The sequence below is a fragment of the Eufriesea mexicana genome, unplaced genomic scaffold (assembly GCF_001483705.2).
Source record: "Eufriesea mexicana isolate 0111107269 unplaced genomic scaffold, ASM148370v2 scaffold794, whole genome shotgun sequence".
Lineage (NCBI taxonomy): Eukaryota > Metazoa > Arthropoda > Insecta > Hymenoptera > Apidae > Eufriesea > Eufriesea mexicana.
In genome coordinates this window covers 1,668,870-1,678,660 of record NW_016908953.1, presented here as the reverse complement: position 1 = coordinate 1,678,660, position 9,791 = coordinate 1,668,870, and the positions used below count along the sequence as shown (strand labels likewise).

Genomic DNA, 9,791 nt, shown 5'->3' with positions numbered 1-9,791 from the left:
TTTTTTAAATATATATTTGGACTTCTTCCACGGTGTTTCGACGATCGTTCGTGATTGAATGAAGCGTGATTTACGAGTGAGTTACCATTGAATGTCTCCATTGAGAAATTTACCCCGTGAACTTGAAAAAGTTCGGTACTATCTTGTGAATAAATTATGTTTTTATTCTTTATTTGATCGTAATGTTCGCTACGCAGATTAGACTACCAGACAGATTTTAGGTACTACATTTATCCTCGGTGTTTGCTTTCTACTTGTACGAATTATATCAGAAGCTAGTTTTACCTTGGGAATAAGTTGTTGCTTCGGGTGATGAAGAGTATGCATCTGCACGTCGTTGTACAGTAGTAGATTTGACGTAATTTACTCGCGATGCTAGGAGTTACCGGGTCTGCAGCCGTAATTGCATTCCACTCACCTGGAACAAAAGGAACAAATACAAATGAGACTTGCAGGTACAAGAATAAGATTATTCAATTTCGTTACAAACGCGAATCCCATAGGTTCGTCTAACAATAGTAATATTCGTACCCTCCATTTCTCGAATACGACAATGGATGATTTAATAATTAATTTTATTGTAAAATAAATGCGCGTGATATATATTTTAATTTCCTTACACAGTCCTTGGTGTGAAACGCGTGTGGTCTTGTCTCCATACCGGAACGAAGCCGACTGCTTCACGCCTTGGCGGACACCAAAACACGACTCTCGAAGAGGACAGAGAAATATAAACAGTCCACGCTCTGGACTGTTCTTCGACGTCAGAAGTCAACGAAATACAAACGTATATACGCATACCTCGTATCTTAGAAATTTTAGTGAATATTTCTTATACTGTGGCGACCTCGAAAGACCGAGAGTGTTCGATGGCCAGTCGCAAATCGCGTAGGGGCACGTGTCGCGCATCGGTGGGTCTAGAAAGATAAGAACCATCGAGAACGTTCGACGACGCGTTCCTCTAACAAAGGAAAAAGACAATGGGGCACACAAATGCCAAAGTACGAGTGCACGTATCGCGGACCAAGGTTTTGGGAAGCTCAGAAGCATCGAAAACGTTTGCTCCCATCGTGTACCCTCCGCAAAGACAAAAGACACGTGAAAATTGAGCTCTTGATCGCCAGAGCGGTCAGTCTCCTAAAATATTAAATAATAAATTTATAAAATAATAAAAATAATAAATATTACGTCCAATTGCTGGATCTACTAATTTAAAATACACATCATAAAAATTCCTAGTTTGCCCGCATCGCAATGCATGCCCCCCGCGAAGACAAAAATATGTAAAAATTGAGCTCTCGATCGCCAAAGCAGTCAATCCTCATAAAATGTTAAAATTATGTCCAATTACTGGATCTACTAATTTAAAATACACATCACAGAAATTCCTAATTTGCCCGCATCGCAACACGTGCCCCCCGCGAAGACAAACGACATAAAAATTGAGCTCTCGATCGTCAGAGTAGTCGATCCTCATAAAATATTAAAATTATGTCCAATTACTGGGTCTACTAATTTAAAATACGCATTGCAGAAATTCCTAGCTGGGTAAAAATCTGAGTAAGAATCTTGAACGAGATAGGAGCCAATTAAAATAGGAAATTACCCATATCGAAGGCATCTTGTGCCTGTAACCCCTCTAAACATCGAGCACAATGGATTGGAAATCCATTCCCACAGAAGTAAACTTCTAAACGCGTTCCACTGGCGACCCGGTCCCCGGTGGCTGCTCTCCTTTCAAGGCTCGCGCACTCTGGCCATTGTCACAGGCGACGGAGAAGGAACAGCGGGCGCAGAAGAGGCGACCAGGAATGGGATAATTAACGACCGTTCCTCTCTTTCTTTCACGGCCAGTTCCGATTCGCATATGGCCTGGCCGATCGGGGAACGGTCAGAGAGCCGCGGCAGTAGCATCGTGCAACCACCACGCCGGGCCCCGCCGAACAATCAACCATGGAAGTTTCTACTTGGGTGGCAACACTTCGCCTTTTCCCTGCCGGTCCCCGCGCGGCCGCGCGCCTCTAGACGCGTGCACGACCGGGAATTAGCGCCGCGACCGTGAGACAAATTTTTCGCTCGCGACCAGCTTTCGCTAATGGCCCCCATGCCCTCTTCGTTTTTGCACGCCATCGCGCAACCTCTCTGAATGCGTCAAATAATTACGGAATCCTCCGCTTCTTTACATTTCGGGGAATCGATGGGTCACTGGAAACCCGGCCAATATCCAGTATTTTATACTTTTACCAAAGTCCCCTACAGAGAATTTAACTGAAAAATATTCGTATGATACAAGATAGGAAAATATAGAAATTTTCTATCCCTTTTTCAAAATTGCTTAGCGAATTTGTCTACTGTAGGTAATTAATCGGTAATTTATTATTCAACTTTGCTTGCCTCACCGATGTAGATGGAACTTGCGAAGGAAACTGCGGAAATTTTTAATTTCTCTCTTCCCAAAATCGATCTAAGATGCGTACCATCAGAAAGACCCGTAAACACCCGAATTAACCCCGGCTGATGGCTAAGAAGCTAGCAGAGGAGGGCCTAAATCACGACAGTCCGGGATCCCGATCGACCGATAAACGCAGAACAAACAATGCGTTGGACCTATCAATCGGAAAGCAAAGATCCCGAAGCCTGTTGAGCAACCAAAAAGCGAAATGAAAAATCAGGGAACACCGAGGGGGGAAATTAGCCGGGCCATTCTGGCCCCGGTTTCGCGCGACGATCATCCAGGCTCGTTAACAACTCTCGCCGTTCGCGGGGCCTGTTCGTTTTGCTCCGTTTCTTTGGATAATTGATCGGGAACGCGGTCGTAAAACATCGCAATTATTTCCTTAATAAGAAGGCAATAACACTGGTTGGCCGTAAGAGGCGAGGTGAAACGGCGGCGATAAGGGAGAGAAAAGGGACGGAAGAGGCGGCAAGAAGTAATGGCGGCGCGGAGGTCTTGCCCAGTCGGACGGATTCCTCGTCGCGGACAAAGTTGCCACTGTCATTAAAGCTGAACGCGCGTCACTCGGCCGGCTCTTCATTCACCCGGCGATATAACGGCCGTAACGAAGCCAGTTTCGTTCCTCTTCGCGACGGTGTTCCTTCAGGTTCGCGCGAGATCGACCACGAAACGCGTCTTCGGCCGAAAATTACAGGCCCCGGCCGTAAACATCAGTCGGGAAGAGGTGCATTCTGGGCGTCGCTCGGACCCGTCCACCGATTGTTGTAACAGGCATTATTTACACGACCAACGCGCGCCGCTTTGCAGCGCTCTCACGCACCTGGCTTACGAGCTGTCCGCGCCAATTTCTCAGCCATCGGTTAATTACTCGCGCGAGATCTTGCCGATATCGGGGTACGGTCGAATGGTCCAATTGCCGGCAACGACATACGCTTATAACGAGTATTTTTAAGGTTTTAACCGTTTTGGATCTTTCCACGACGTCCGAGGGGGTCCCAGGGGGTGATGGTGAAATTGAGAGGGACCGTAAACGGGTGAGAAATTGGGGTTAACTGGTTTTCTTAATCGGATCACGGTGTGCCGGGATTGTTCAAATTATGGAAATAAAATTAACACGGTTGGTTGATTTAGCAGCGTCGTTGGAAACGAAGAGGTCGACGCCGTGCTTTCCATCGACCTAACCTATCGAAATATCCGTGGTTTTTCTGTTTTACGAGATATAAGTTGCCGACTCTAAATACGGATTCTTATCTTTGAATACTGTTCGTTCGTTCGTTTGTTCGCGAGCCAACTGGGTCGCTATGATAACCTTTCAACGGAACGGCCTCTAACTATTAAGCGACCACGTTTCATGAAGCGGAACAACTCCAACTTTGTTCGCAATAGTATTCCTGCAACTAACTATTAAGCCAGTGGAACGGCACGACGCGGGGAGGCGATACGGATTGTTTGTTAAATTGCGTTCTTTGGAATGGTAATGATAAGACTTCTAATTTGCATGGTAAGATTAGTACGTTGGTTACAGTTCCTCGCAAGCAGTTAAGAGCGATGGGTGTCTCGTTACTCGCGAAACGTGTTCCGCCAATGAGATTGCGAATATTCTTAAGCTTGGAAAAAAATAATGCTTTAATAAAAAATAGATCATAAAAATGCGATAATCGAAAAGGGTCTGAGACGACGGATTTCTCGGTAACCCGTACGATTAATATTTTTTAAACAAATTTCACAATCTTCATCCCCGTGTTAACGACAGGAATTTGCATATATCGACCAGTTCTCGAATCTCTTCATTTTAACCGACTTTCGATATCGTGAAAAAGACCAAAGAGAACTGCCCTGCCGTGAATGCGTTAAGTTTCCCTATCACGATCCAAAGGAGCAGCAGAATCACCTTCGCGAACCAAGCGAAGCTCGTAAAATTTCATTACACCCCGCGCAACAACTTAGATCTGCCGATCTCTTTCGAACTCTCTGCTCTAACGACGACTTTACCGGAGTATCGCAAAACCACGAAAGGGTTCCCAGGCATGGACAGGCCGGGCTGTCGTAAAATCCGAAGGAGAAGGTATCGGGGCCCGCTTGGCCGAAAGTAGCCGCGCGAACGTGCGCGATCGGACGATCGGTGTGTTCCGGGTGCGACGCTCCCTGAGAGACTCTCGAGGAAGGCCAATCCGCTGGCCAGTTGGCCAACAATACCGCAAAATTGCGACCGCGTTGTTCGTCCCTGGCCAAAAGAATCAGCCGGTAAACGAGATTTATTGGGCGAAATGATCGCCGGAGGCGGCCGAAATTAAGGCGGATTCACGAGGTGTCCCTTGGTCTCGCGGCTGCTCTCGAGAAGGGGCGTACTCGCGGCCGATCGTTGCGTGCAACGAGGGTGTAATTCAAAAAAGACCGCGCGCCACTAAATCTAGCCCCGATTAAGGCTTATTACGGGTAAACACGATCGGGGTCCCGAGTCGGTTCGCCATGAAGGCAGAGAGGGTGAGAGAAACGATGTCTCGTTGCGAGTCCTCCGGTTCCGTTCCTCCGGGAGGGATCCTTATGGGTGCAATTACACAGGGCTAATTATGTTCTTCCTCTTGGCCGTGGTTCCCTCTCGCTGTCTCCGTCGCTCTTTCCCGTTGATACAAGGGGCTTTGTCGATACACGCATCGACCGGTCCCCGGGAACGAGACGCTCGTTATTATCTACGAGGCCTATAACAGGGTCTTCTCGTAAGCAGATACGAGTCGGTGGATTGTAATAGGAGTACGTGTAATTATAGTAATTTACCGGGTTACTACACGTGGACATGACTCCGGGAGCGTCAGTTAACGAACGTTCCGTGAGGACTTGTCGTTCGATGCGAGTCTTCTCGCGACGGGACATGAGATCCCATTGGAATTTTACGACATGGAACTGGACGGCTGATTATCCTTGATATATTTCGTTTAGCGAACCCGGGGTAGCGACGATGTCGGCTCGTGAAGAGTTTCGTGGCAAGGATGCGTCGCGAGGAACGAGCAGAGCGCCGCTGCTTTTGCTTCCTTCGTTCGTAAATGAGACAATTATTTTGGACAAGTTACCACTTTGTTACGATGTTTACTAATATTCGATGTTGTAAAAATTCAACGTTAATCGCGTGACATTTAAAGCAAACTTTACGGAAAGGACTCTAGGAAGTTATTTGTCCGAATTTTTATTGGAACCTCTATTTTCTTTTCGCAAAAGAGACGAATGGAAAAATAAATACGGTGGCGAATACTGCTTTCCTACTCGCTTACGTCCGATAGGATACTCGCTTCTACTCTTCAATTTGTTTTTTATCTTTGATCGTGCTTCGTTTAATGCGACCGCGAAGATCAAACGACTGCCGCTTTGTCTAGAATTCGAATTATCTGCTGCGACCGTGACTATCACACACAGCGCTTTATCGGTCCCCACAGCTCGCTACGTTTACAGATAAGCTCTTATATTTATTTATCATGTGATAAATATTTTATGCAACATCTATTGTTATAGTTTATATAGAATTCGCAATAATTTAGATATTTCTGGAAAAAATGAAATAAAAATAATTTCTCCCCGTCGGGGAATCGAACCCCGGTCTCCCGCGTGACAGGCGGGGATACTAACCACTATACTAACGAGGACTAGATGAAAGATATTTCTTTATTTCCCAAGATAAGGTCACGACCATTTAAATTCTCACATTTATTATATTTTTTGATATTTTCGTAATAATTAATTTATACAAAATTTATTAAAGATTATACAAAAATTATACGATTAAATTTAAATTATGCCGAATTTATTTGTAATATAAATTGTTTTTCTTCGCTCGCTATTTTATTGGATATTTAATATATTTTCAAATTTGTTTTAGTAACTCTACCACTAATAAGAAACACTTTATTATACTATCAAGTATATTACCGAGCACACGCCGACGTTTAAGAGACATTGATACTTTTATTTACTCTGGCAGTCAAAGAAGCACTGTTCGATTTTTCCTCCTGTTTATCGAATGCTCTTCCTGGTAAGAAGAGAAGAGGGAGAACGGAGAGTAACTATACAATCGAGGATCTCTCGACAAACTGACGCGAACATACAGAAACCAGATGTTCAAAGCCCACCGTACACATCAGATCTATCAACACAGAGTGCAAACAAGACTTATCGCTACGACAACGCGGAGATTTAGCCTAGTAAAATACCGATTATATAAATCTTTACCCATCACGCGAAGATCTACAGACACTTCGGACACCTTAAGCCTCATAATCCCACGTCGCTGTGGATCGATTCAATCCGTGAACAAAGGAACGCTTCAAACGATATCGGCAGGTTATTCGACGAGAGGCCATTTTAAAAACGAAATGAGCGTAATAAATTGGTTATATTCGATACTTCATACTGAAATTAAAAAATAAAGTACACAGGATTAAATTTTAGGAAATACACAGTACATACACAGTTTTAATTTTAAAAAATCACGTATTTATTGTAGAAATTAGGAAGGCACAAATACAAGCACAGTCTCTCTGATTGATAAATAATAATATAATTGGAATGAAAAAGATTGAGCTTTCGCTATATGCACTTAAATATTCGCTATGTACACTACACTACTCTATTACTGGCTACTTTCACACTGTCTTATTCCAAACCGACTTCACTCTACCACTGGCTGTTTTACACTGACTACCCTGAAATTATGACCTCCCTGGCGTACCTACGTCCTTCTTCCAAGCTCGTTCCCTCTTCCTCAATTAGGAATTTCCCTAACCTTCAAGGGCATACCTAGATTCACTTCTCACTGGCACTCGACACCGTCGCAAATATCCCTTCCACTCGATCCTCTTGCACATGCCATCCACGACCTTTCATACAATGTCCCTGCACGCGGTCACTTTCGTCCTTAGGCACGCACTCGCAGATGTTAGCCTAAACACTCGGGCCGAACCCGAGGCTATTGTCTATTGTCACTCGTTTTTATGGAAAAGCCAAGAATGAAGGAGTATAGGAATGTTTCGAAGACTTTCCTTTTCAAAGGTCTTTATTGGACTGCCTGCTCTTCGGCTCGAAGGGTTCCACACCCCTCGAGCGATCGTCTTGCTATCAATAGTCTTAAGTGTCTTAGACGTAAACGGTCGGAGACCCTGCCTGTCGCCTAACTGTTTACGTCGTCTATTCTAAAGATCGCTTTCACCACTAAGGTCCCCTAAGTAACTCGAGTCTCCACGAGTCATGGGACCCCTGGTAATAAAGAAGTGAAACAGTCTCGAATTGACTCGGGACGATCGATTTTTGGGACGGAACGAAGAGGGAAATGGAACATCGAGGTCGACAAGAATCGCATCGCTCGTTCATTTAACATTCGTGATACGTAGGTTCCATCGGCGTCGTGCATGGCTTAGTTAATTGCGCGGAATTTATCATGCGGGGGCGGCAGAACCGTCGAATAGAAGGGAGACAGCTGGCGAGGGATTACTACATGTACGATTACGCCTGTTTGATATGCCGCGACACTCAAAACTCGTACATCACACTTAATCGCTGAATATGGAACAGTCAACCCCGATAGCCGCATCCAGCATGCATATTTAGACTGCAATTATGGCCCTTAGCTATTGTCGGCACGCACGCCGCTGCAAATTTCCCATTGAGCCCTACACCATTGTTCTTCTACTACTCTTTGTTTCCCTTTTTTTCTCTTCCCCTTTGAATATCTACGACTTATATACGTCTGAAACTATCGCGCACCCTCCAACGCATGTTCAACGTCCACAACGCGATACATGTATCGAGGAATTGTCCCCACTCTGACCCATTTACAAGGAACGCTTGATTTTCTCATTAATCATTTTAATCACGTCCAAGACGTCGCAATCAGAGTGTTTTCACGCCAAGGATAAAAGGGATAAAAAGTTTCTAAGATGAATCGAAGCTGAGGATCGTTTCCACCCTTTCTTGCTGACGGTATGAGACTTATTATTATTACATGCAACTATAGTTTTATTATATATTAATTGTTATCGACTGTTAATCGATGGTAATCGTGGAAACGAGTGGATAAAAAGGGTTGGCTATAAATAATAACGAAATTGCATTTAATTATAAATAACGCGGCTGATATATTAGGTGTATATATCAGGTAGGGGGAAAGTATGGTATAATCGAGGGATTGGAAATGAAATGAACGATGGTTATTCAGACCGTGATTAATTGATAATGTGCATTAAACTGGGGCATGATCGAGGTGATTAATCCACGTGAAATAGTTCTAAGCGGCCGGCGATCAATTTCACCATTCGTAATGGCATTTAGGTTGCAGAGAGACGGGACAATGATTCTTTCAGTGACGCAATACAGTCCAGGCTGAGAATTTTACGCCGATGAATGATTCCGTTCGTAATCTTTCATCGGCGAAACTTTTTCAGGTAAACGAGCGCAGGCCTAATGAGAAAGTTTGACAAAAGTTAATGCTCTCTCGTGCTGCGGAATCGTGTATAATTATTACGTGCAATGCTTTACTCGAATTCCCGCGAGACGGAAATTGCTACAATATTCAAGCAGTAATTACCCTCGTTGCTGGAATCAGCTTTTCAGATTGATGCGTTTCGCTCGTTACAGGTCATAAAATTGCAGTAACAGATTCAACGTCACATCGCGTAAATCGTCCGCTCGAAATGCTTTTGTTCGAGCTGAAAGATCACGTTTCTCTAATGACTCTTTCATTGGTACATTCGTTTCGATATTAATCGATAAACGCTCGCGTGAGAAATTATAGGATACAAATTGCCAACAAACAAGCATAATCCAGACTCACGTCGCGTTAATCGTTCGTATTTTCCAAGCATCGCAAAAATTATTTCAGCGTGATCGAACAAATCAGGTCATCCATACTCGAGTCCAATTATTTTACGGTAGTACACTTGCCAGGGACATAGAACAAAATTCTGGAATACTAATTAAAAGTCTATATAACGCTGCACGATTACAGGTTGGGTTAAATCGAAAGCATTTTCGTTGAAAAAATAAAAATCCCGAGAAAAGGTCCAAAGAGATCGAACTTTTGTTTATAGTACGGCGTGATTACCTTAATTTCTATAAATTTCGAGGCAAGAGAGGCGTTTTCGTTTCACGACAGTCTCGAAAACACTTTCCCGGTTTCAATTAAATCCGCGATCTTATCTCGCTCCGATGGAACATTCACCCTCGACTCGGAACCGATCTCGTCGAACCGCGGCCTGCAAATCTATCATCGGGACAGGGGCAATAAACGAAAAGGAACGAAACCCCGGGACGCGAGACGGGATCCCGAAGCGAGTGAAAAAACGGCTGGAAAAAG

At 44.2% G+C, this 9,791-nt stretch overlaps 1 non-coding gene across 1 annotated transcript; it reads right to left on the bottom strand.

Annotated features, from left to right (window-relative positions):
* Positions 1 to 6,018: 6,018 nt before the first annotated feature.
* TRNAD-GUC (transfer RNA aspartic acid (anticodon GUC)) lies at positions 6,019 to 6,090 on the bottom strand. The gene has a single exon. It is a non-coding gene; the product is annotated as a tRNA-Asp (tRNA).
* Positions 6,091 to 9,791: the final 3,701 nt, after the last annotated feature.